At 53.1% G+C, this 24,352-nt stretch overlaps 4 non-coding genes across 4 annotated transcripts; all 4 read left to right on the forward strand.

Annotated features, from left to right (window-relative positions):
• The first annotated feature begins 317 nt into the window (after nt 1-317).
• LOC115658132 lies at nt 318-503 on the forward strand. The gene has a single exon (XR_004002168.1). It is a non-coding gene; the product is annotated as a U2 spliceosomal RNA (small nuclear RNA).
• Nucleotides 504-2,766: 2,263 nt separating this feature from the next.
• On the forward strand, nt 2,767-2,960 carry LOC115658137. The gene has a single exon (XR_004002172.1). It is a non-coding gene; the product is annotated as a U2 spliceosomal RNA (small nuclear RNA).
• A 10,160-nt stretch (nt 2,961-13,120) lies between these two features.
• On the forward strand, nt 13,121-13,193 carry TRNAF-GAA. The gene has a single exon. It is a non-coding gene; the product is annotated as a tRNA-Phe (tRNA).
• A 1,394-nt stretch (nt 13,194-14,587) lies between these two features.
• On the forward strand, nt 14,588-14,660 carry TRNAK-UUU. The gene has a single exon. It is a non-coding gene; the product is annotated as a tRNA-Lys (tRNA).
• Nucleotides 14,661-24,352: the final 9,692 nt, after the last annotated feature.

Consider the following 24,352-nt stretch of genomic DNA (forward strand, 5'->3'; position numbering starts at 1 on the left):
TGTGGACCTCCCCTGCTGGCCTTTATCCCCTGAGCCCTGAACCCACCAAACCGAACTCCACCATGTGAGGGTCATCCTATCTCCATTACCCAGCCCGCTTATCTTTACCCATGACTCTCTGTAACCTGTATGTATGAGCGATGTACCACCACTGCTTCCTGACCGTATCTTGATCTCACCCACCGTACACCCCGCATTGGGAACATGGCAGACTGTATATGCTATGTGCCGTTCAATACCAAACTACTAGCATCCCCCTATACTCTGCATGCTACCCCCGATGATCAATAACTGACTTTTCAGACTCTCTCTATCTTTTATTTTTAAACATTTTCTAATAAACTTTTAAATCTGTTCTTATCAGTTTAATATCTGATATGTCCTTTCTTTGAGGACTGTATATTCAATTGAATTTTGAAACAGAGGACTGGAATAGGAGCTTGCTCTGTCCACTCCATGCATTGACCTGGTATTGCAGTGTCTCCAGGACTGGTGCCTCTCCTTCTGGGGAGAATTTTCTGGTTGGAAAAGCAGAAAGAATTTTACTGTAATGATACTCCTTCAGAGCAGATTTGTTCAAGTTGCTGAAAACAGGGTGGAAACCCTTGTCTTCTTTACACTAAAATATTGTTATGTTTTCTTGGGGTCTAATGTTTTGTGAGGCTGTGGATAGCTATGTGAGGTTCTCTTGTCTTGCTAGAGGATTGTTTAAGGAGTTGGGATCCTTTGTTTTTTGCCGTGAGTCTTTTCAGTCATTAATACGAGGGATGAAGGCTTTCTGGGCTGTATGGGGAGATGGTTGGTAGATTGTTTGTTTGCAGAGGCAGTAGATGGTGCTGTTTAAAGCTGTTCCCGTGTATCAGGTCAGGTTAGCTGCAGCTCACTGAACCCCGAGAATCTGAGGTGAGCTACTATGTAGCAGAGGCAGACCAAGCAGCAGGTACAATGCCAGGTTGCACCCCAGCTGGCAGATAGAATCTCAATGACCGAGAGACTTTTTCCGTTGGACTGTATGAACCGGAGCCGTAAACTCACTGAATGTTAAATCTCACCAAATGAGGGTCAATCCAGCCTCATGATCGTATCCACTTGTTATACTCCACACCTGAACATAGCCCTCATATGAACAACTTACACTCCTATCTCAGTGTCTGTCCGTTGACCCTTTACTCCCAATCGGGGCTATTGCAGATGATGTACTCCTTATACCACCTGATCTTAAACTGAATTTTGCACCCCCTTGATAATCTGTAATGTTATTCCCTGACCACCAGAAAAGAAAGGTCTACACCTAAATGGTAGCGTACACTTTTTTTTCCCCAAACATCATCTTAGTGAAATCCAAGGCTGTTGGGGACCTCAGGAGGTTCAACCCCCTGCTCAAGGAAGGACTGATCCCCCACTAAATCCCCACCTGGCCCCCTCTGGGGCTGAGCTCACAACCATGGGTTTAGCAGGCCAATGCTCAAGCCCCTGAGCTATCCCTCCCCCCTAAGTTAACACTTGTTTAAGATCCCGGCTCCTGCTCCTTTGCAAGGTGTGTGCGTGTGCTCCAGGTTTTAAGCCCGGCTCCCTCTGCCATGCGCCTGGGCGTCAGCCGGACTGTCTCAGGAGAGCAGCTTTCCTCCTGCCCCGGCATCCCAATCTCCGCCCCGCTGAGGAACAAGCAGGGGCAGCCCTGAGAAAAGAGTCTTTTGAGCGCTGGAGGCCGGCGGGGAACTCTCATTTCCATACCCAGGGTGCATTGCGTGCAGCGAAGCAAGTCGCTGCCCAAGGGGCTGGTTTTGCTCCCAATGTCCCCGGTTCCGATGAGCCAATTTGGGATTAAAATGAGTTCAATTAAATTTCCTCTAAAAGTGAGGGGTTTAGTGGGGCTGTCAGTGTAGTCACTCTGAGTTGAGCAGAAGGCGCCTTTCCTCTGGCAGTGCCTCTGCAACTTGGTCTGGTTTTTCTTCACATGGTCAAAGTCTTTTGTCTCCTTCTGGTACTTGAAAAGAAAAGAAAAGAAAAGAAAAAAAAAGCTAAGTGCTTTCCCTGGAGAGGAGTGTTGACTATTTTCTCCCCGGTTTTCTGAGGTTGTTATCTCATGTAGTGGGAAGAAAGCAGAATTGTGGTTTAACTTCTGCTTCTTGAACAGTGTGGTGGTGTGCGTCTTTTTGGCCAGTTGCTGCCTGTTTGTGGGTGTTAGGCAACCCTTACTGATGATGGCAGGGGGACAGCTCTCTCTTGTGTTCTGTAGTGATGCTGCAATGTTTTGTTGTACCCTTCCCCCTGCTGCAAACCAGGCAGGCTTGGTGGCTGGTGGAGGTGGGTCGAGCCCAGGTTTCTTTTGGCAGACACCTGGTTGAGAACCGGTGCTGTAGCCTATCTCTCCTTAGTCATCTCTTGTTGAAGCTGACCAGCCCTAATGTCTGTAGTCTCGTCTCCTACTTTGGAAGCCTGCTATTTACCCCTTTCAGTTGTAAAAATGGACCATTGATTCCTACCCTTTCTTTTCTATCTGCTAACCGGTTACTGATCCATGAGAAGGAGGGGCACGAGCCCTCTGGAGTAGCTCCTGACTGTGAGTGGCAACCTTAGGCCAGACTGTTGAGAAGCAGGGCACAGCCCCCGAATCGGTGGTGTGTTCCAGACTTAGATTTCACCCAGTGTCAGATTCTGGAGGACGTGCCTTTTATGACTTTTTAAACTAAAACTTGCTATTTGGGGATAATAGAACTGTTCTATGCAGAGGACTAGAAATGTTTTTATTAACCTGTATTTTAGATCATTTTAACATTCGCTGGAATCAACGTTTTAAATCTGTTCTCATCACTTTAAGAACTGCTACTTCCTCTATCTCAGGACTAGCTATGAAACTGATTTTTTGGAAGCGGGAGCTGGAACAGCAGCTTCCTGCATCCACTGCACTCAGCGCCCTGTTATTGCGGCACTAAACCTCCAGGAACGGTGGCCCTCCCTTTGGGGAGAATATCCTGGTTGAAGAGCAGCGAAGAAAAGTGGTGTTGTCTGTCTTACCATTTGGTTTGTACTAAGAGTATGGTTTGAGTCATTTGTAACTCTTTCATCAGTTACGTCTCATACATACCCTCATATATACCTAGCCCTCTGCTTGACTCCTTCATCCCCCCCGCCACCCGCAACCCTAGCCCTGACTCTGGCACCCCCACCCATACCCAGCACCCCCTCTGCCCTGACACCTACACCCCCTCACATACCCAGCCCTGACTCCAGCCCTCTGGGTCCTGGCCGCCAGCCCCGCACAGCCCACTGCTGGTCTGGGGTTCTGACTGACGGACCCTTGCCAGCCAGGGTCCCGGCCACAGGCCCCACTCAGCCCACTGCCAGCCTAGATGAACAGAACCCCAGACCAGCAGCGGGCTGAGCGGGCCGGCAGCGTAAGATCAACATTTTAATTTCATTTTAAATGATGCTTCTTAAACATTTTGAAAACCTTGTTTATTTTACAATACAACACTAGTTTAGTTGTATAATATATAGAATTATAGAGAGAGACCTTCTAAACAACGTTAACATGTATTACTGGCACGCAAAATCTTAAATTAGACTGAATAACTGAAGACTCGGCACACCGCTTCTGAAATGTTGCCGACCCCTGAGCTAATGTTACTTAGGGTTCACTTGACTATGTTCAACCTGAAATCAAAACCTAATAAACAAACAATAAAAACTTAGGGAAACTGAGCTTAGCCTAGTTCCCTTGAAACTTAAAGTTTAAGAGCAAGTACAGCCTACTGATAGTAGATAGAGAGAGAGTGGAGGAAGTAAGTCAGAATGATAGAGTGAAGTGCTCTGGCGGGGTGGGTTACCTCTTTCATAGGGTATAAGTGCCGGTAATCCTTCCTCCTACGCCCAAATTTCATTCCTCACCCACAAAACATTAGGGTACGCTTACTTCATAGGCTAGTATGTTTGTGCATGTTGATGACGTGTACATATGCACATAAGTTCCCTTGTGGTGTACCTGTTAAGTCTGTAGGTACAATACTGAAAAAACCTCTATGCCACTCTGCATTGTCGATTGGTCAAGGTAAAGGTCTGAGACAGGCGTGGGTACTTATCTATTTAAGTAACATGATAAAGGTCATTTTTCCTTTCTTAGTAAAAGGTCACAACACAGATTTGCTAACTTTGCCTTAGCTTAACATAGAGGATATGGCCTGTAGATCCTTGTAAGTCATGTACCCCAGTTCCCTAATCATTTTTATTGCCCTCTGCTGGACTCTTTCCAGTTTGTCCACATCCTTTCTCACGTGGGTCCCAACCCCAAAAGTACTCACATTTCACCTCAATGGACCCAAAATACTGGCTTTAAATATGTAAATAGGGTGCTGCCATGCAGGACCGGTGCTAGAGTTTTTCGCGCCCTAGGAGCACGGCCATTCTGCCGCCCCGCGCGCCACTCCAACGGCTCCGGTGGACCTGCCGCAGCCCTTTCTGCGGAAGGTCCGTTGGTCCGCGGCTCCAGTGGAGCTGCCGCAGCCGTGCCTGCGGTAGGTCCACCGGAGCCGCGCGGTGTAGAGAAATCTCTGTATTAACTATCTCTATAAATCTTTATAACGTTGCATTGTGTTATTTTGTATTAAGTATCTTTCTGTATTAAGTATCTTTATGACATTGCATCTGGCATGATGTTATCTTGTATTTCATATGACTTGGCATTGTGCCTCTTTATTTTCATACAACTTTGTATTAGATCCCTATATAGAAAATTGGTAGAAAACTTTGTATCAAATGTTATAGCCCCTAAGAATAGTATAGTTAAAGTAAAAGAAACATGTGCCTTTTTGCTAGAAGTAGAATAAGATCTTCCCCCCACTCTGTAATCAATTGCCCTATTGACTGAATGAGATGTGAATGAGTGAGGCTTGGAAGACACCCACCTCCAGACAGCTACAACAGTTGAAGAGGGAATGGGAGCCAGAGCAAAGGACAATACAACTTGTCAAGTGGGCCCAGTAAAGAAGAGCAGACATATTGACGGCCTCAGGGATTAGAAGCAAGCACCTTCTTTAGAAAACACCCTCTTTGAGCAGCATTGGGACAACACCCAAAGAAAAGCAGCACAAAGACCAATGGACACAGACCAACGGACACAGACCCAGATTTTGAATCTGGTCTAGATTTGCATAAGAGGGAAGCTGCTATAAATACAAGGTGTCTTGCAGAAGGACCCCGGGTCTCGTCTTGTCACCATCGGAGCATCAATCCGGATCGGCAGAAGCCCGGCTCCCCCACTCCCCCATCTAACTCACCTGGCCAGTGCAGTTAAGGGGAGCAACTAGTCGGTAACAACAGCAAGACGGAGTGTGTTTGTGTCTGTGTGTGTGTGTGAATGCATGACTGTGATATATATCTCATATGCATATCATAGAGTATTAATTGATACCTGTATTACTAATAAATGTGGCGTTTTGCCTTAATCCCCCTGAAAAGATCCTGTATAATACTTTGAGTACAACAGCGGGACCAGCAGACTGTCCACAGGCATGACTGCGGCAGGTCCACTGGAGCCGCCTGCCGCCACCCCCAGCAAAATGCCGCCCCCCGAATATCCTGGCACCCTAGGCGATTGCCTAGTTCGCCTCAATGGAAGCTCTGGCCCTGCTGCCATGGTCAAGTCACTCCCGAGCTCTCCAGTGGAGCCTGCTGGCGGAGAACAAGGTGAAAATTAGCCAGGATGTCACTCAGTCAAATCCCTGTGCTCCCCGCAGGTGGTATCGGAAAGCTACAAGATGGCTCACTTCCCATTTTCTCATCAGCTTCAGGCCCCAGGGTTACAAATGCACAAACCAGCTGGGATTCTCCCCTGGCCTCAGGGTGTGGGGCTGCTCTGAGGGGATGGACTTGCACACTTGGGATATTAGTGCAAAGATACAATTTCAATTTCTCTTAGAGAAATTGGAGGGCAATTTATATTTGGTAAAAATCTTATTTAGTGAAAGGAAAGCTGCAGTGACAGCCTGGTTACTGGGGTGCAAAACACCTTCCTCCTGGGAGAAACAAGAAGTTAGAATTAGAAATTTACATCTTTTGTTCCAGTGTTGGTACAGGTTTAATTTTGCTTCTGTGTAGGTTTGTTTCAGGCTGTGACCATTTTGGTTTATTGGGTTGTTTTGGTTTTTTTAGTTGGAATGGAGCTTTTAACTGACATTTTCTGGATTCGAATGGCTGACCTGAAACACCAGCTTTGACATAGTTCTGCATATTTTATACAGATTTGATCAGTATTCAAGGATTCAATTCCTTTATAGGAGGTTTTAGTGGTCATGCTTATTTATTTGATGTTATTTTATCATTCTGCTGTAGCACACCTTTTTGATAAAATGTTGAAGTTATTAATTTACAGCAGTTGTTAGTTTTTATTTTTAAAAACAAAGTTTTTCTTAATGTTTGGGTTTTTAATTAAGCATTGTTTTTTGTTTCAATTTTTCATTTAGGTTTTGGTTATTGATAGGATCCTAAAGAGAACTTTAGATTTAATACTAAAATTTAGACAGATTTAGATTATTTAAAACCCTGTTTACTATTTTAATGAAGGCTGTATTGCTCTGAACCCTGGCCAGGGGGTAGAGGAGATGAGCCTGGCCTTTAACTGAGAAGAAGCAGAGGCATGGCCCCCGTGAAGGGTGGGGCCAGATGATGGGCCGCACAGCCTCTCAATTTTTCTTGTCTAGCCCACCTCAGTCCCCCACCAAACGAGAAGAATCTGATGCCACCCTGCTGGTCACTGGGTGTCACTGCTGCTCCATGGGAAACATGCTCTGTGCCTTACCCAGATTGGTGGGAAACACACTCTGTGCATTACCGTGACTGGTCCGTGGCTGTCACTGCTCCCAGAAGGCAGACACATGCTGTGCATTACGCCACCTAACCACTGGGTGACACTGCTGTATCAAGGGAAACACCTTCTGTGCATTACCCTGAATCACCACGAGGTGTCACTGCTGCTCCAAGGGAAACATGCTCTGTGTGTTACCCTGATTGGCCACTGAGCGTCACTGCTGCGCCAACGAAAACACCTCTAACTGCCCACTGGGTGTCACTGCTGCTCCAAGGGAGACATAAGAACGGCCAGACTGGTTCAGACACAAAGTCCATCTAGCCCAGTATCCTCCTGTCTTCTGACAGTGGCCAGTGCCAGGTGCCCCAGAGGGAATGAACAGAGCAGGGAATCATCAAGCGATCCATCCCCTGTTGCCCATTCCCAGCTTCTGGCAAACAGAGGCTACAGGCACCATCCCTGCCCACCCTAGCTAATAGCCCTTGATGGATCTATCCACCATAAACTTATCTAGTTCTTTTTTGAACCCTGTTATAGTCTTGGCCTTCACAACATCTTCTTGCAAGGAGTTCCACAGGTTAACTATGCCACTGCCCTGAGTTTGCCCCTCCTCCCCTCCCCGGGTTGTTTATGAAAAAGAGGATGAGGATGAGGAGAGCCATGATGTGTCTGTCACTGGCTGGTGCCTCACTTTCCTCTAGGCAGCAGTGCTGCAGGCAACTTTGTTCAGTGCCCATGCAACTGTGTCTGGGGAAGGGGGAGTAGAGGCTCATGCTTCCCAGCTCCACGCCCCTCCCCCAGCAGCTGGGGAATCCAGGTCAAATTTAACCCTGGTAGCTGGGCTGGGATTAGCCTGGGCTGGGGTAGGGCTGGGGAGCAACTGGGGGGGAGATAGACACACCTGCTGTGAGGGAAGATCCTCCCATTCCCTGCCAACCCCCCTCACTCCTTGCAGCATGGCACCCTCTAGCACTTCTTTCTTTGTCATGGGAGCTGTCTGCTGCCTGCTTCTCCCTTAGCATCGTCTCTCCCCACCCTGCGGCACTGGCATTGCTCGTCCTGTGCAAACAGGCAGGCCCTGATGTGCCCCATGGCACTGCCCTGCAATTGTGGGGGCAGCTGTTGGATGGAGCCATATCGAAATATGGGGATGGGAAAGGCTGGAGACCAGGACTCCTGGGTTCTCCCCTCAAATGTGGGAGGGGAATGGAGGTTAGGGATTAGAGTGGGGGAGGGGTGGGGCTGGGATCCAAGGCTCCTGCTTTTTCTGGTTTTCTCCACCTCCTGCAGCAACCTTGGTCCTTTCAGTGCGTTTCTTGTTCCAAATTAATTTGCTGACTTGTGTAACTCACCCCAGACGTGGCTGCATCTCAGTGTTGGGTGAGGCACCCTTGACTGCATCACCTCCTAACCGCGTCTCTCTCCCCCTGCAGGTGACCCTGCAGTACTCAGCAAACATCCACAAGATCATAGGGCACTTTGGGAACTGGGCAGGCAGGGGCCAGGCACCCAGGCCCCCCTTCAGAGAATGGGACCCAGCACCCCCTACTTTTTACAGGGATTAAAGAGGGGCAAAGGAGGGCAAATCAGAGGAGGAGGGTGGCCAGGGTCTGAGCAGGGGGTGGAAATTGACTGGTCGGGGGGGTCAAGCAGCTGAAGGCACAGTTAGGAGAGGGGCTGAAGGGCAAAGTCAGGGAGGGGGGAAGGAGCCGGAGTTAAGACCAGGGGGAGGCGCTGCCAGAGGGTTAAACCCCGGCACAGGCAGGGGCAGAGGGGTAACAGTTATCCCGGTGGGCTGAGACTCCAGTGTTTGCAAACATGGGTGGGGGGCTTTTTTATTTCCCCTCCCACAGGCAGCACGTCTCAGCATGGGCTTCCCAGGGCTGGGCTCTTAAAGGCACAGGCATCCCACTGCCTAGACATTGCAGCTCCTCTCTGATGTAACCTACTGAGGTGCTGCAGTAGGAGACTCAATTCAGTGAAACTGGGCATTCCCTATACGCCCCCCAGCCAGGGGGCTGTGCACCCCCTTCCCCGAATTTCCCCAACACCCCCTTGAGTGGTCAGGTAGTTAAATGCAGCGCTGCAAATGTTGTCACTGATTGCAAATTTGAATGGAAATTGAAACGTTAATACACATTGTAAAAGCAGATACAACGTATGAAAAATACTTGTACCTGAGAAAGTGAAATAGATTTGGAAAGTCTGGACAAAGCCGGGTTTCCTCACCCAGCTGTTGTGTTTGCTGGCAATGTCCGTGCATTGACATCGGCAGTTTTGGCCAGCCTTAGAATTTCAAATGATGATTTGTAAGCGAGGTGTGAATGAGCTCTCCTCTGACAGCTAGTGATGACAAAGGTTAGAGGGCGGCTTTGGGACCAGACTGTATTTACATGAACTCACCTACTCTGCCTAGGTATCCAGTGGACAGAGCTGGGCTGCCTCTGCTCTAGGTGTCCGGAGGAGGGAAGGTGTGTGGGGCTCCAGCCTGGGACTCTTCCTCCCTCCTGCCAAGCCCTGACTATTAATCCCAGCCCTGGCACTCCTTTCTTCAAGCACCATGTGGGCCAGAGTAAAAGTGTGGTAGGAAGCTGTCGGGGAAAAGACCACCACTTTAATGATTTGATCAGACAGCCTGAGACGCCTTTATTTTATACAAGCATATATGCAGGGAGAGACAGCATAGACCAAACGCAAGAGGCTGGCTGCTGCTCTACATGTTACAAATTTTGCCAGGCTTATAAAGGTTAAAACCGCAAAACGTAGCATGCTGGTTACACATGTTATTTGCCTTATTTGGAATATAATGATAACAAGCAAGCTGACCAATTAATTTTCCATTTATGGCAAAACCCCAATCTTCCATCTATGGTTTTTCCTGTTATTGTCTTTGCCAGTCAAGTCTGTGGTTTGACCGTTCTATTACTTTTTCTATTACTCAGCTGTTATAACTTAACAGATCTCCTGGTTCCCCTTTATACAATTCTAGTTCCTCTTTTTGGGGCCCTGACCACATCTTTTTGCCTCAGCGTGCCCTTTGTACAGAAAAACAAGTTTAGCAGGAGTTAAAACTCTTGCTTCTAGCTAAGGGCCTACTCTTACTCTATTCTTAGCAAAAAGCCTGGGGCCTTGGGTAAGGTGGGGTCGGGGGGGGTTCCCTATCAAAGCACAAGGGCCAAGCTTGTGAACATCAGGTGCAGCAACAAGAATCCCAGCTATCAGGGTAGCAAGTTCTAGAGCCCTAACCCATTGTGGCCATTCCAGCCAAAGACCTGGCTCTAGGAGGTGTGAGTCACCCAGCAGGAGGGGAAAGATTCATTCTTACACAGCTGGAGACAAGGAATTTGTGTTCTGGGGCTTTACCACAACTTCAAGCCAACACAAGGTCCCACTGTGATTTGAAGTCAGATTACAGAATTCAGAGTCCTGAGTGCTGCCCATTACACCATGGGACCAGCTTGTGCTGCCTTCTCTACAAATTGGTGACCCTTATGGGGCTGGCTTGTGTAAGGGGGCTCTTGGCCATTTACTAAAACTTAGTGTGTGTGTGGGGGGGTGTTGGTTGGCTAGTTCCCAGCTCCAATAGAAGGGGGAAGGATCAATGGGAAATGAGGACCCTGAGATTGACAGTCCCCAGGGACAATGTGGAGAGGCCAAAGCTCCAAGTTAGCTGCACTGACAGGCCAGACAGTGTAATGAGGGAGGCACCAGGCCAGGGGGTCCCATCCACCATGTGAGCTGGAACTGCCTGGGCGAGAGTGGGGCAGAGCTAAGGAGAGAGTAGGAGCCCGAGAAGAGCGGGGAGCAGAGCTGCACAGGTGTAGTGCCAGAAACTGCTGCATGTAGGAATTTGCAACCTGTAGCAGTTACTGATACCTGAGGTTATTTTTATTTGCTGACTTGTCCTAATTTGCTAAAACTTGACAGTGGTTTCTCTAGCAAAGACCAATCCCTGTCCCCTTGGTCCAGACATTCTCATTCACATCATGCTAGGGTGACCAGATGTCAAAGATGAAATATCGAGACGCGGGGGGCGGAGCAAAGAAAAAAAAGCCAGAGGGCCCCCTCGCAGCCAAGCGGCAGTGGCATAGCCCCATCTCCAACCAACTCTCAGCTCCAACCCCCGATATATCCCCAGCTCCCCCATCCCCTCGCTCCTGGGCCCAGCCTGGGCTCTGAGCTCTGCAGCCGAGCCATGATTCGGGCCCCTCCTGCAGCTCCAGGGCAAGGGGTGAACCAGGCAGCTCCCAGCAGGAGCATGTCTGCCCCACATGTGTCTCCGCCCCCCGCCCACATGGGTCCTGTCCGCTCCGTACTGCCCCCAGCCCCACTGCGCTGCCCCACAGGCTCAAGGTTGGAGCAGCCTCCGTGCTGCACTCCCAGCCATGGCCATGGCCTGTGTGCAAACCTGGGAGGGAGGAGGAATGCCACATGCTTGGGGAAGAGGCAGGGCCAGGGCGAGGTTTTGAGGAGGGATCCAATGGGGCAGTGATGGGGTGGGGCTAGGGGCAGGGCCAGGGCCGGGATTTGGGGAGGGATCCAATGGGGCAGTGAGGGGGTGGGGCTGGGGCTGGGGCAGGGCCAGGGGTGGGATTTAGGGAGGGATCCAATGGGGGAAGGAGGGGACGGAGGTGAGGTTGTGGGGGCAAGTGTCCCTCTGGACTCTGCCTGTCTGCTGGAGCAGACGGCAAAAATATTTGTTTGTCCAGTGTCCCGACCAATCATTGGTCAGGACGTGGAACAAGCAAATATCGGGACAGTCCCTATAAAATCAGGACGTCTGGTCACCCTACATCAGGCTTCAAGTTGAGAATCATTTCCCATTCCCACTCTGTGGGAGGGGAGACTTTTAAACGCACTCTCTGTGCGACTGCACATGGCTAAGCAAAGAGAACAAACCCAAAATCCCCCCTGTGCTTTGGGAGCCAGGTTTGCTGTGGGAATTCTGTAGTTCAGATGACTTCACACCTGGTCATTGTGATTCTTTACCAGTTTCTCTGGCATTGGGGCAGTTTTGTGCAGATGGCTATGTGGTTAAGGAGTTGGAGTTAAAATCCAACAGGGTTCCCCCGCACAGGTTTGAATCTTGCTTACAGCGAGGCCTGTGTTTTAGCCAGTCTCTAACCCGGGCAATACCTCTGTACAGCCCCCTGAGACACTCTTAATTCTCTCTCTCCACCCCAAGTAAATCCTGTTCTGCTCCTTTCATAGAGATCCCTGGAACACCACCTCACACTGTGTCCCTGAGGGGTCAGGGAAACTCTCAGCACCTGAAGCCTCTGCCACTCACCTGGTGCCCCATAGAACAGCCATAGCCCTGGTTCTGCTCCTCTCTCTAGCGTGCAAAAGGAGCCAAGTCAGCAACTCCATGGGAGCTGCAGAACCAACAGAGAAAAAATAGGTGCTCAGCACCCACTGGCAGCCAGCTCCCCCCACTACAGGCCTTGTGACAAGGTCCTCCTCTTCCCCTTCAGTGCCTCTCACTTGCCAGTGATCAGCTGTTCAGTGGGGTGCAGGAGGCACTGGGCGGGGATGGGGAGGAGCAGGGATGGGAAGAGGTGGGGGAGGGAGAGGAATGGGGCAGGAAGGTGCAGGATGGGAAGAAATGGGACAGGGGTGGGGGCTTGGGAGAAGGGGTGGAGTGGGGGCAGGGCCTGGGGAGGAAAGGGGGGATTTATCCCAGACCCCTCGAGGGCTGGCCCTGAAGGGAAGCACTGACTTATCACAGTGACAATAAAACTGACCAGCATTGCGGGGGAGACAGAGGGAGATCCGCACTCACCAGGTCTCTTCTCTCTCCCAAGGTGAGCCAGACACTGTTCTCTCCTGGCTCTCACTCTAGCAGCTGGACAACAAGGAGCCATTTTCCCACAGGAAGTGCATTGAGTGCCCCTGTGTTCCGGGGGGTGCTGGCGCTCCTGCTGCCTGTGGGGCTGGCAGGGGGGCTGATGTCTGCACAGACTCTCAGCTGCCAGGCTGGAGCGGGCACTTGGAACCTTACCAGACTGGCTCAATGAAGACGAGGGGTTGACAGAGCAACACAGACACTCTCCAGAGCACGGAGCAGCATCCGCCCATGCAGCCAGGCAATGAGCATTTCCCACAGCCTGGAGCCAAGGGGAAGGTGGCAGCTGCTGTTCCAGCTCCTCGGGGACAGGCCCTGTCAGCCAACAGCCACTCACCACAGCTAATGGCATCGGGTTCCTCCAGTGGGGGTGTGGAGCAGCCATTCGTTTTCCTGTCCTTTTTGTGTGCAACTGCTGACAAAAACATCCCAGACAGAGAAGCAACAGGCCAAAATACTATTATACAACTGCTAAAGTAGCTCAGCTGGGAGAGCGTTAGACTGAAAATCTAAAGGTCCCTGGTTCAATCCCTGGCTTTAGCAGACCCTGTCATCCCTCTTTGTGCAGGGGTGGCTTGTTTTCTGGGGGCACAGCAGTGCCTGCACTCAAGATAAGTTCCTGATCTTGGACTCTGCAGCAGGAAAACATAGAATGGGCTTCTGCCCCTAGTTGGCCCACCTGACCTTTAACCATGAGAGCTGTCTTTCCCAACATGGCAGGAAAAGAGCAAGGCAGGGTGACCCTCAGGAATGGTGCCAGAGGACTGCTAGGCAGGGATTGGGGATGAAAGTTTCTCTGCACAGCTGAGCAAGGGCAGTACCAAGGAAGGGGCATCTGTAAAAGTGACCCCACACACCTCTCCTCCTCTGGGCACCTAGAGCAGAGGCAGCTGGTGCTGACAGCTCCAAGGGAAGGCTTAAAAGCCACAGAGCAACTGAGGTCAGGGCTAGAGGAGGGCAGGACCATGCCTATGTGTGGCCTTCAGACAGGCACAAAAACACCCAGCCAGCCTGCTCCCTGCCATGCCAAACACCCACTGAAGGTCACCAGCATGCAGGGCAGCTGCTGATGCTCTTCACAAGTTGGTAGGAAAGCAGGGCCAGCCCCCATGGTGGGGCCTCTGACTGGTCCCACTCAAGGTGCTCACTTTTGCAGTGGGGCAGGAGATTTTACCCCAAGAGGCTTTTCCCGAGCTGGCGAGAAGCAGAGAAACACCCAGGCTCCGAAGACACTATGTAGCAAGTACCCCCCGGCATAGGGACAGGGGCACACGCTAGCCCGGGTAGCTGCCCACTTTCTTTGGCAAGTCAGGAAGGGCAAAGGCTAGACTGGAAGCACCTGGGGCTCATGTCCCAGCCTTTGTGATGCCCACCTCCCAACTCCTTCCCGGAGCTCTAGCTGAAGCCAGAGCATTGGCCTGAGCAGCCAAGAAGAGGTTCCAGCCCTGAAAGGAGCAGGATGTTCAGCACAACGGTAAAACTGCAGAAACACAATCACCAAAGGACTTATCCCCTCAATCTTCTGATCCACACTCAGATGCCTTATCCATTAGGCCACATGGTAACACAAGAAAAACCCCTCCAAGCACTTCTTTGGAAAAGGCAGACATTGTGTTTCTCAGGTCATCTAGTGAGGGAGGCCAAGACTCTCTGGGCACAAGAAGTAGAGTTCCCAGTGACACGTGAGACTTAATTCTATGGAGCCAGGTGCAGGGCTTTGGCAGGGAGGCTCAGGCATGGGGGATTGGGGTGCAGTGGACGGACTGACTGTCTAGGTGTGGAGATTTAGTCATACTGAGGCACAGGAGGGAGGAGGAGGAATCCTGCTGAAAGGCAGTGGATGTGCAGAAAAAGAGGAGTGGTTCTGGGGACTCTTTTTGCTTCTCTTTTAACTACCTGCTTGCTCTTGTAGTGAACGGTGAAGATGGTCTCAACAAGCCCAGGTAGCTCAGTTGGTAGAGCATCAGGCTTTTAATCTGAGGGTCCAGGATTCAAGACCCTGTCTAGACACCCAGCTTTTTAAGTGACCTTGTGTGCCAGGAGCCAAATGATTCCTGGTGCTGTCCACCAGCCACATGCAGATTCCCAGAATCCATGGCCATTTCCTGGAAAGGTTCCTTTCCTCAGGAATCAGGAGAGAGGCCACATCCACAGGAACAGGCCTAGAACACACAGTCTCTGGCTGTCAGGAAGCGCTGTGGGGCCAGGTGCTGAGAAAGCTCAGAGGGGGAGCAGCAGAAATGAGGGGAAGAGGGACAGAGTACAAGTGTGTACTGGTAGTTCAGGTCTGGCTATTGTGGGGAACTTCCCCGGTTTATACATGACTCTGGTGCAATTGGCCAGAGAAAGGACCTGAGTCCCCACCCCTTTACCCAGAGGCCTGCCTGACCCCCAGGAGGCTCTTTCTACTCTCATGTGTGGCAGAGTCCTCACAACCCCAACAAGGCTGGGCCCAAGAATCCTGGGGAGTTTGACCCCAATGGTGAGCTGGAGTCGGTTCCCACCAGTTCCCAAGAACTGCTTGCTAAAATTAGACCTCTGTGGAGAACCGGTTGTTAAGGGACCAGGGGATGGGCAAAGAACTCCGGTCTGCAGGCCGGACCATCCTGTTATTCTCAGGATTCCCAGCTGGGGAGGCTGAGGTTCCCCTGTTTCCCACCAGCTGCAGTGTGACCAGTCACCAGCACCAGCTGGGCAGCTCAGCTGAGCTTCTGAGTCATCCTGCTGCTTTGAGCCGCAGGCAAGGTAAGCGGGCGGGTGTGTGTGTGTGTGGGCTGCAAGCTCCAGGGCTGTTGGGGGGGGGAGGCAATTTTCCCCAGCCCCTGTAGGGGCTCCTTGCCCCACAAGTATGTCTCCCCCTGCCCCAGTCCCTCCCCCGCTCCCCCTCCTTAAATTAGAAATATGTATAGGGAGCCGGTTGTTAAGATTTTGGCAGCTCATCACTGTTTGACCCCCAATCTTGTCATGATCACTTGAACAGGACTACAGTGTCTCCACTCTGGGCACTTCCCTGACCCACTCCTCATTGCATGTGCTTCAAGCAAACACCATTTATTACCCAGTAATCAATGTAAAACATAAGGAAAGATTAAAGGAAAACATGTTACCCTGTTCTCTGGTGCAGGGAGATCACAACCAGCGTCTGGAGGGTCAGGGCAGGTCCAGTCTCTCCCTCACATGTCCCAGCCTCCTTCGCAGGGCCAGGCTGTGCTGCAGGGACACCACGGGCTGGACACTTGCTCTGGCAGTGGCCACATGCTCTAGGTGACAGGACCCTTGCTCCCAGTGTCAGCCCCCATGTAGGGGATCTCTTGATGGGTGGCATCTCCTTGCACTGAGCCTTCTGCCCAGAGTCCCCCTCGCTCTCCCACACTGCACACTGCTCACTGCACCCACCTCCAGCCCCAGTGCTGCTGAGGCTCTGCCTCCAGCTCCCTGGGCTGCTCCTCTGGCTTCACTTGCTGCAGCTCTTCTCCTAGCATAGATCTGCTCCCTGGGCAGCTTCTATAGCTCGTGCTGCTGCGGCTTGGCTCCCAGCACAGATCTGCTCTGGTTCTCCCTGGCTGGTGCAGCTCTGCTCCCTGGATCTTCTCAGGGCTCTTGCTCTCTCCTTAGCTCCACCCCGTTCTGGCCCAGGCAGTTCCAGCTCACACAGAGGATGGGACCCCCTGGCCTGGTGACTCCCTCATTACACTGTCTGGCCTGTCAGTCCAGCTAACTTGGAGCTTTGGCCTCTCCCCATTGCCCCTGGGGACTGTCAGTCTCTGGGTCCTGATTTCTCATTGGCCCTTCCCCCATCAGTTGGGACTGGGAACTAGCCAACCAAAACCCCACTAAGTTTTAGTAAGGGGCCAACAGTCCCTTACATGAGCCAGCCCCGTGAGGGTCACCACTGTGCAGAGAAAGCAGCTCAAGCTGGTCCCATGGTGTAATGGACAACGCTCAGGACTTTGAGTCATTCAATTTGAGTTCAAATCTTATTGGGACCTTGTGTTGGCTTGTGGTAAAGCCCTGGACTCACAGTGCTCAACTTCCTTGTTTCCAGCTGTACAAGAGCAGATCTTTCCCCTCCTGCTGGGTGACTTGCCCACTAGGGCTGGGTTTTGGGTTGTGATGGCCAAAATTGGTTGGAACTCTAGAACTTGCTACCCTGGTTGCTGATGCCTGCAGTCCTGTGGTTTGATCTGGTGATTGGGATTTTTGCTGCTTCACATGGGGCCCAAAAGTTTGGCCCTTCTGCTTCCTGCCACACTTTTCCTCTTGCCTACATGGTGCTTGAATAAAGGAGGGCCAGGGCCAGGCTTGATAGTCAGGGCTAGGCAGGAGGGAGGAAGAGCCCCAGGCTGGAGCCCAGCACACCTCTCCTCCTCTGGGCACCTAGAGCAGAGGCGGCTGGTGCTGACAGCTCCAAGGAAAGGCTTAAAATCTACAGAGCAACTGAGGTCACTGCCAGAGGAGGAGTTGGAGTCTTGCTCTTCACATTTGCGGTGTGAGCACAGAAGGGGCTGGAGCTCCGACCAGGGAAGGCATTACTGGTGGACTTTGTGCTCTGCAGCACTGGTTACGGCTATATTAGTGTGTATGGTCCCCAGTTAAGACATGAATGGAAAGATCAGTGGAAGGAACTGGCTCCCTTCCTCTGGACTCTTTGGTGTTGGGGGGATTTGAATTGTGTCAGCCAGCCTGAGGACCGCTGGTCCTGTTTTCCTGACTGTCAGAGGAAACATTTTTACAATGAGCACTACCTAGCGCAGGTCTGTAGTGAGGTCGGAGGAGCTCACACCAGCCCCAGAGCGGGTTCACCTTTCTGCGGGGACGGGCCAGGAGTCGCACTGAGCAGATTTACGTGAAGGACAGCATGTTGACAGCCTAGTGCAGGGTGGTGCTTATGGACTGTTCGGATCACGCCACTTTCACCATGTGCTCAGTGTGGACAATTCCCTGACCAGGGGCTGCTCTATGTATTTTGCCACTCCAAGCATGGCATTCAGGCAGCCTTCAGTGGCATGCCTGCGGGAGGTCCTCTGGTAACGCGGATTCGGTGGCATGCCTACAGGAGGTCTGCCAGTCCCATTCCTTCAGTGTACCCGCTGCCGAATTGCCACTGAAACCACGGGACTGGCAGAGCTCCTGCAGGCATGTCACCTAATCCGCATTACCGGAGGGCCTCCCGCAGGCATGTCACCTAATCCGCATTACCAGAGGACCTCCTGCAGGCATGCTGCTGAAGGCAGCCTGACTGCCACCCTCACAGTGACCGGCAGGCCATCTCCCGCAGCTTGCCGTCCCAAGCATGCCCTTGCTGCGCTGGTGCCTGGAGCTGCCCCTGTCCCTGACCCAGGGCAGAGGATATTGGAAGCTGAACATCCAGAGCTTGCAAGATAAAGGAGCAGGGAGGCAAAGCCTGGCGTTGCTGGCAGAACAGGAAAGCATCAGAGGGTTCTATGGCAACCAGAGGGATTGACGGGAGTCGGTGGCTTTGTTCCAGCGGTCAGGCAAACACCACAATATCAAAGAGACTAATGGTGCCAAGTTCTCCAGTGTTGCCTGTGGGATTTCCACAAGAGCATCCAGGCTGGGGAGCCAGTCATCCTGTGACTGTACAACCGGATCAAGTGACAGCTGCCCGAGTTCCAGGAGATGAGGCTGCAGCTGGCCAATATGAGGGGGAGCACCGAGTGAAGGGAGGGGCGGCCTCCCCTGACATTTTTGCAGCCTGCAGGGAATGGAGACCAAGCAGGGGGATGTGGGGACTCAGGGCAGGACCCATGGATCCCATAGTGCAGGACAACAGTCGCTGGAGGAGGAAAGAAAGTCTTGCGAGAGGAAGACACTGGTGGGAAGCAATAAGTGCAGAGTGCAAACCAGCCAGCTGAGAGACACAGGGGTCTAGAAAACAAAACAGCAGCAGGTTCCATGGTGTAAGAGGCAGCACTCAGGACTTTGAATCCTGGAATCTGAGTTCAAATCTCAGTGGGACCTCCTGGAGATATTGTGGTTTGCTGCAAAGCCTTGGAGCTCAATGTGTATGGTTATCCTCTACCTGGGTGAACTTCAGCAAGGTTTTTTTTCTCCTCCTCCTGGGTCACTGATGCCCATTGGAGATAGGTCTTTGGTCCAGCTGGCCGCTATAGGGTGGGGTCCTAGAATTTAACAGTCTGGCTAGAGATTCCTGCGAGTTGACCTAATGGTTGGGTTTCTTTCTGATTCACCTGATGTCCACAACTTTGGTCCCTGTAGCTTCAACTCTTCCTCTTGCCCACATGGCATTTAAAGGAAGGAGTGCCAGGGCCAGGCTTCCCAGGCTGGAGCCCAGCACACCTCTCCTCCTCTGGGCTCCTAGAGCAGAGGCGGCTGGTGCTGACGGCTCCAAGAGAAGGCTTAAAAGCCACACAACAACCGAGGTCAGGGCAAGAGGAGAGCAGGACCATGCCTATGTGTGGCCTTCAGACAGGCACAAAAACACTCAGCCAGCCTGCTCCCTGCCATGCCAAACACCCTTGAAGGTCACCTGCAGACGAGCATATGGGGCGTCTGCTGATGCTCTGTGGCCATTATCAAAGATGGTAGGAAAGCAGGACCAGCCCCACCGGTGGGGCCTCTTACTGTTCCCACTAAAGGTGCTCACTTTTGCCATGGGGCAGGAGATTTTACCCCAAGAGGCTTTTCCAGAGCTGGCGAGAAGCAGAGAAACACCCAGGCTCCCAAGGTGCTATTCACCAAGCCCCCTCAAGCATAGGGTCCGGTGCACATTTGGAAGAGGGAAACTGCTCTACACGCCAGCCCAGGCAGCCGCCCATTTTTTTTGGCAAGTCAGGAATGGCAAAGGCTAGACTGGAAGCACCTGGGGCTCATGTATCAGCCTTTGTGACACCCAACCCCCAACTCCTTCCCAGGGCTCTAGCTGAAGCCAGAGCATTGGCCTGAGTGGCCAAGAAGAGGTTCCAGCCCTGAAGGGAGGAGGACTTTCAGCACAAGATAAATTGGCACCAGCACAACCAGAAGGCGACTCGAAACCCTCAATCCGTCTGATCTGAAAGTCAGAAGCCTTATCCATTAGGCCATGTGGTCACATAGGAAAAAGGCCCTCCAGGAACTTCTTTGGAAAAGGCAGACACTGACGCATCCGACGAAGTGGGGATTCACCCACAAAAGCTCATTCTCCAATACGTCTGTTAGTCTATAAGGTGCCACACGACTCTGCACTGCTTATGCAGACACTGTGTTTCTCAGATCAGCTACTGAGGGGGGCTGAGATTCTCTGGGCACAAGAAGTCGAGTTCCCAGTGAGATGTGAGACTTAATTATCTGGAGCCGAGTGCAGGGTTTTGGCAGGGAGGCTCAGGCATGGGGGATTGGGGTGCAGCAGATGGACTGGCTGTCTAGATGTGGAGATTTAGTCTCACTGAGGAGAAGGAGGAATCCTGCTGATAGGCTGTGTTTAGGGCCGGTGCAACCTCTAGGTGAACTAGTTGGCCGCCTAGGGTGCCAAGTGGTTGGGGGCACCAAAAATCGCACTGAGGGGAGGCAGTGGAGTGGAGATGAGCTACGGCAGGGGGCTGGTGGGAGGGCTGCCTGCAGCAAGTAACGGGGGCAGCGGCATGCAGGGGAACCGCTCCCTGTCCCAGCTCACTTCTGCTCCATCTTCTCCCCTGAGCACGCCGCCCCTGCTCTAATTCTCCTCCCCTCCCAGGCTTGCCGCACTAAACAGCTGATTGGCACCGCAAGTCTGGGAGGCGGAAGAAGTGGAGCGGCACCAGCATGCTCAGGGGAGAAGGCGGAGCAGTGGGGAGCTGGGATGGGGAGCTGCTGCAGGGGGGGCTGCCTGGCTCTTCCCCATGGCTCCCGTCCCTGCTCTGCCCCAGCCCCGCCCTCCTGCCCCTGCAGTCACTACATGGTAAGTGGAGTGACCTAACCTCAGCCTGGTCCACTCCCCTGGTTCCCAGCCACGCCGCCAGCGAGTGCTGTGGGGTGGGTTCCCCCTCCCCCAAAACTTGGGAGCCAGGGGACATCTATGGGCCTGGGTCTCTCATCCCTCCATCCCCTCCCCTGCCCCCAATATCCCTCTTGGGCTCTGTGGGACTGGGTCTCTCTCCCTGCCCCTGTGCTCCCCCCTGCACAGCATGTCCTGGGAGTGACTCAGTTTCCCTGGACCAACATTTCACCACTCCGCCCGTGTCTCTTCTGTCCCCCAGCTCCCTCCTCCCCACCCCATTTCCCCTGCACCTCAGGCTGGGTCTCTACCAACCCCCTCTCCTCTCCTCCTGACCCCAATATCCCCTTCCCTTACGGGACTATGGGGCTGGGTCTCTCCCTACCCTCATTCCCTCCCCCAATATCTCCCTGCCCCTATGGGTGTATGAGGCTGGGTCTCTCCCTCCCCCATTCTCCCCCCATCCCCTCCTCCAATATCTCCCTGCCCCAGGCTGTGATGTGCTATGACGTGTGCTGGGGTTATGATGTGTGCTGGGGCCAGGGTCGGCTCCAGGTTTTTTGCCACCCCAAGCGGCGAGGGAAAAAAAACAAACCACTAATGCAATCGGTGGCAGCTCCACTGCGCCACCTTTTTTTTCAGTGGCAATTCGGTGGCAGGTCCTTCCCTCCGAGAGGGACCGAGGGACCTGCCGCCGAATTGCTGCCGAAGAGCCCGACGTGCCGCCCCTTCCCCTTGGCCGCCCCAAGCACCTGCTTGCTGAGCTGGTGCCTGGAGCCGGCCCTGGCTGGGGCTGTGACGTGCACTGGGGCTGTGACGTGCTGTGACCTGCTCACTCCCCAAGGGCAACTCACTCACTTGAAACCAGCAGGACAGAAGGTGTCACGTGTCCATGGGCGGGTTATGCAGATGAGCAGTGTCTGGCGGCAGTAGGGAGAGCAGCGAGATGAACCGAAGGAGCCGGGCAGAGAGAATTCTCTGTGTGTGGACAGAATCCGGTGTGGGGAGTTCGTGTGGGGAGTGCCTGCACCGGAGTCACTTCAGGGCAGTGATTGCCACTGAGCTACGTAGTGACAAAAGGTGTGTGAATGGGGTGTGGTGCCTGGCTGGGAGCAGCTTGTGGTGATAAGAAAAGGGGTGGGAGCAAGAGGTCCTGTCCTAGCAGGGGGTGTATACCCTGAGAGGGTGTTTTGTGGGTGCAAGTAGGTTGGGGGGTCTTGCAATGACAAGGGGTGTCTGCAGCTAGAATCCTAACCCCACTAGTTTTCTCTGTGTTGGGAGGGGCAGATTCTGTGATGTCATAGCCCCGGGGGGGAGGAGTTTGAATCATAACTCCAAAGTGGGAGAACAACTCCCCCTACTCCTGCTCAGTCTCCACTAGGGGGCTGGGCTGGGATCTCTAGGGAGGGAAGCACAGGGAAAAACAGTCTCCCCTATGGAACCCAGGAGTCCTGGATCCCAGTCCCACTGCTCTAGACCCCTTCCACTTCCAGAGCCAAGGATAGAACCTAGGGGTCCTGGTGTCCAGCCCCGTCCTGCTCTGACCACTAAACCCCACTGCCCTCCCAGGGTGGTGCAGGGGTCACTGGGTCTGTGTCCCAGCTCTGCTAAGGGCCTTGACTGATTTTCCCAAAGTGCTTCCTTCTGAATCTAGCCGACGAAGTGGGGATCACCCACGAAAGCTCATGCTCCAATACGTCCGTTGGTCTATAAGGTGGCACAGGACTCTTTGCTGCTTTTACAGATCCAGCACATCTGCCCCCCTCGCCCGGTCACTGCCCACCCCTGTGTGGGGGCACCAGCACTGTGCTGGGTTGTGATGGGAAATTGTCTAAGCTGGCCCAGGGGAGATGTATGTGTCCCTGCTGCCCTCTGCTGGCAGGGCTGAGCCCTGCTCTGTGTGTGTGCGCATCTGTGACACTGTTTGTGTCAGTGTGTTGCTGGGCTAACCGGTAGGAAATGGCTGTGCAGGATTTTGTATCCTGCAGCAAGTGACACACACATACACACACACACAGATGCACAAAGAGACTCACACAATCCCAAAACACTCACACACAACACACCCAGTGGGACATGCTAGCCCAACCCCCAAAGAGAGAAACAATCACACCCCCAGCCACACACACAATCACCCCCCCACACACCATAATATTCACAATCGTGCTCAGAGACACAACTGCATGCAGTTCACTCCCACTGCTCCAAATACAAGGACCTCCTGCCCCACACAGCATGTGCCAAGGCCTATTGAACTCACTGCCACTGGACAGCTACCAATGAGAATGATCCCCTCGTGCTGGATCATCTGCTTGGCCCCCCACCCCCTCTCAGGGCACGCTGTGCGGCGTGGCTGGGGATTGTGCAATGGCCCAGCACCAGGCAACGCAGAACGGACACCACATACCCTGCCCCGCCTCACATGAGCTGCTCTCCAGGTGCATTGGAGCCCAGCACCCCAAACCTTGTCACTCCTGCCCCACAGAGGGTGAACTGCAGCCCCTGCCACACCCTGCAGAGGGGAGAAGGGTCAGGCCAGCCAGTCCTTGTAAGATGGGGAAATCATCACCGGGGTCGACGGTATGGGGGCTGTGACATATGGAGAAATTGTTGTCACGCCAGCAGAGGGCAGCAGAGCACACACACACACACACACACAATTGCAAACATTTGCATGAATCCAGCCCCCCCACACACACACACAATTGCTAATATACACAAAAACTCGCACAAATCCAGACAATATCAACACAAGCCTGGGACCAGGGGAGTAGAGCAGGCTGGGGCCGGGTCACTCCACTTCCCGCAGAAAGTAGCCAGCCCCCCAGCCCCCACAGAGGCCTGGGACCAGCCCCCCTCTGCTTCCCCCCATGCAGGCCTGGGGCCCCAGCCCGCTCTGCTCCCCTGGCTCCCAAGTTTGAAGGGAGGGGGAAACTGCCGCATAGCACTCACCGGCAGCATGCCTGGGAGCCAGGGGCTTGGACCAGGCTGGGGCTGGGTCACTCCACTTACTATGCAGTGAGTGCAGGGGTAGGGGGGCGGGGCTCGGGCAGAGCAGGGATGGAAGCCATGGGGAAGAGCCAGGCAGCCCCCCCTGCAGCAGCTCCCCACCCCAGCTCCCCACTGCTCCGCCTTCTTCCCTGAGCACACTGGCGCCACTCCACTTCTCCCGACTCCCAGACTTGCGGTGCCAATCAGCTGTTTAGTGCGGCCAGCCTGGGAGGGGAGGAGAATTAGAGTGGGGGCAGCATGCTCAGGGGAGAAGATGGAGCAGAGATGAGCTGGGACAGGGAGCGGTTCCCCTGCATGCCCCCGCCCCTGTTATTTGCTGCAGGCAGCCCTCTCCCTGCACCCCCCAAGCCTTCTGCCCCAGCTCATCTCCACTCCACTGCCTCCCCTGAGTGTGATTTTTGGTGCCCCCAACCACTTGGCACCCCAGGCGGCCGACTAGTTCGCCTAGTGGTTGCACCAGCCCTGGCTACTGCCTATCAGCAGGATTCCTCCTCCTCCTCCTCAATGAGACTAAATCTCTGCACCCAGGCAGCTGGTCCATCTGCTGCACCACAATCCCAGATGCCTGAGCCTCCCTGCCAAAGCCCTGCACCTGTCTCCAGATAATTAAGTCTCACAACTCACTGGGAACTCGACTTCTTCTGCCCAGAGAGTCTTAGCCCCCCTCAGTAGCTGACCTGAGAAACACAGTGTCTGGAAAAGCAGCAAAAAATCATGTGGCACCTTATAGACTAACAGACGTATTGGAGCATGAGCT

This window comes from Gopherus evgoodei, chromosome 9 (assembly GCF_007399415.2).
Source record: "Gopherus evgoodei ecotype Sinaloan lineage chromosome 9, rGopEvg1_v1.p, whole genome shotgun sequence".
Classification (NCBI taxonomy): domain Eukaryota; kingdom Metazoa; phylum Chordata; order Testudines; family Testudinidae; genus Gopherus; species Gopherus evgoodei.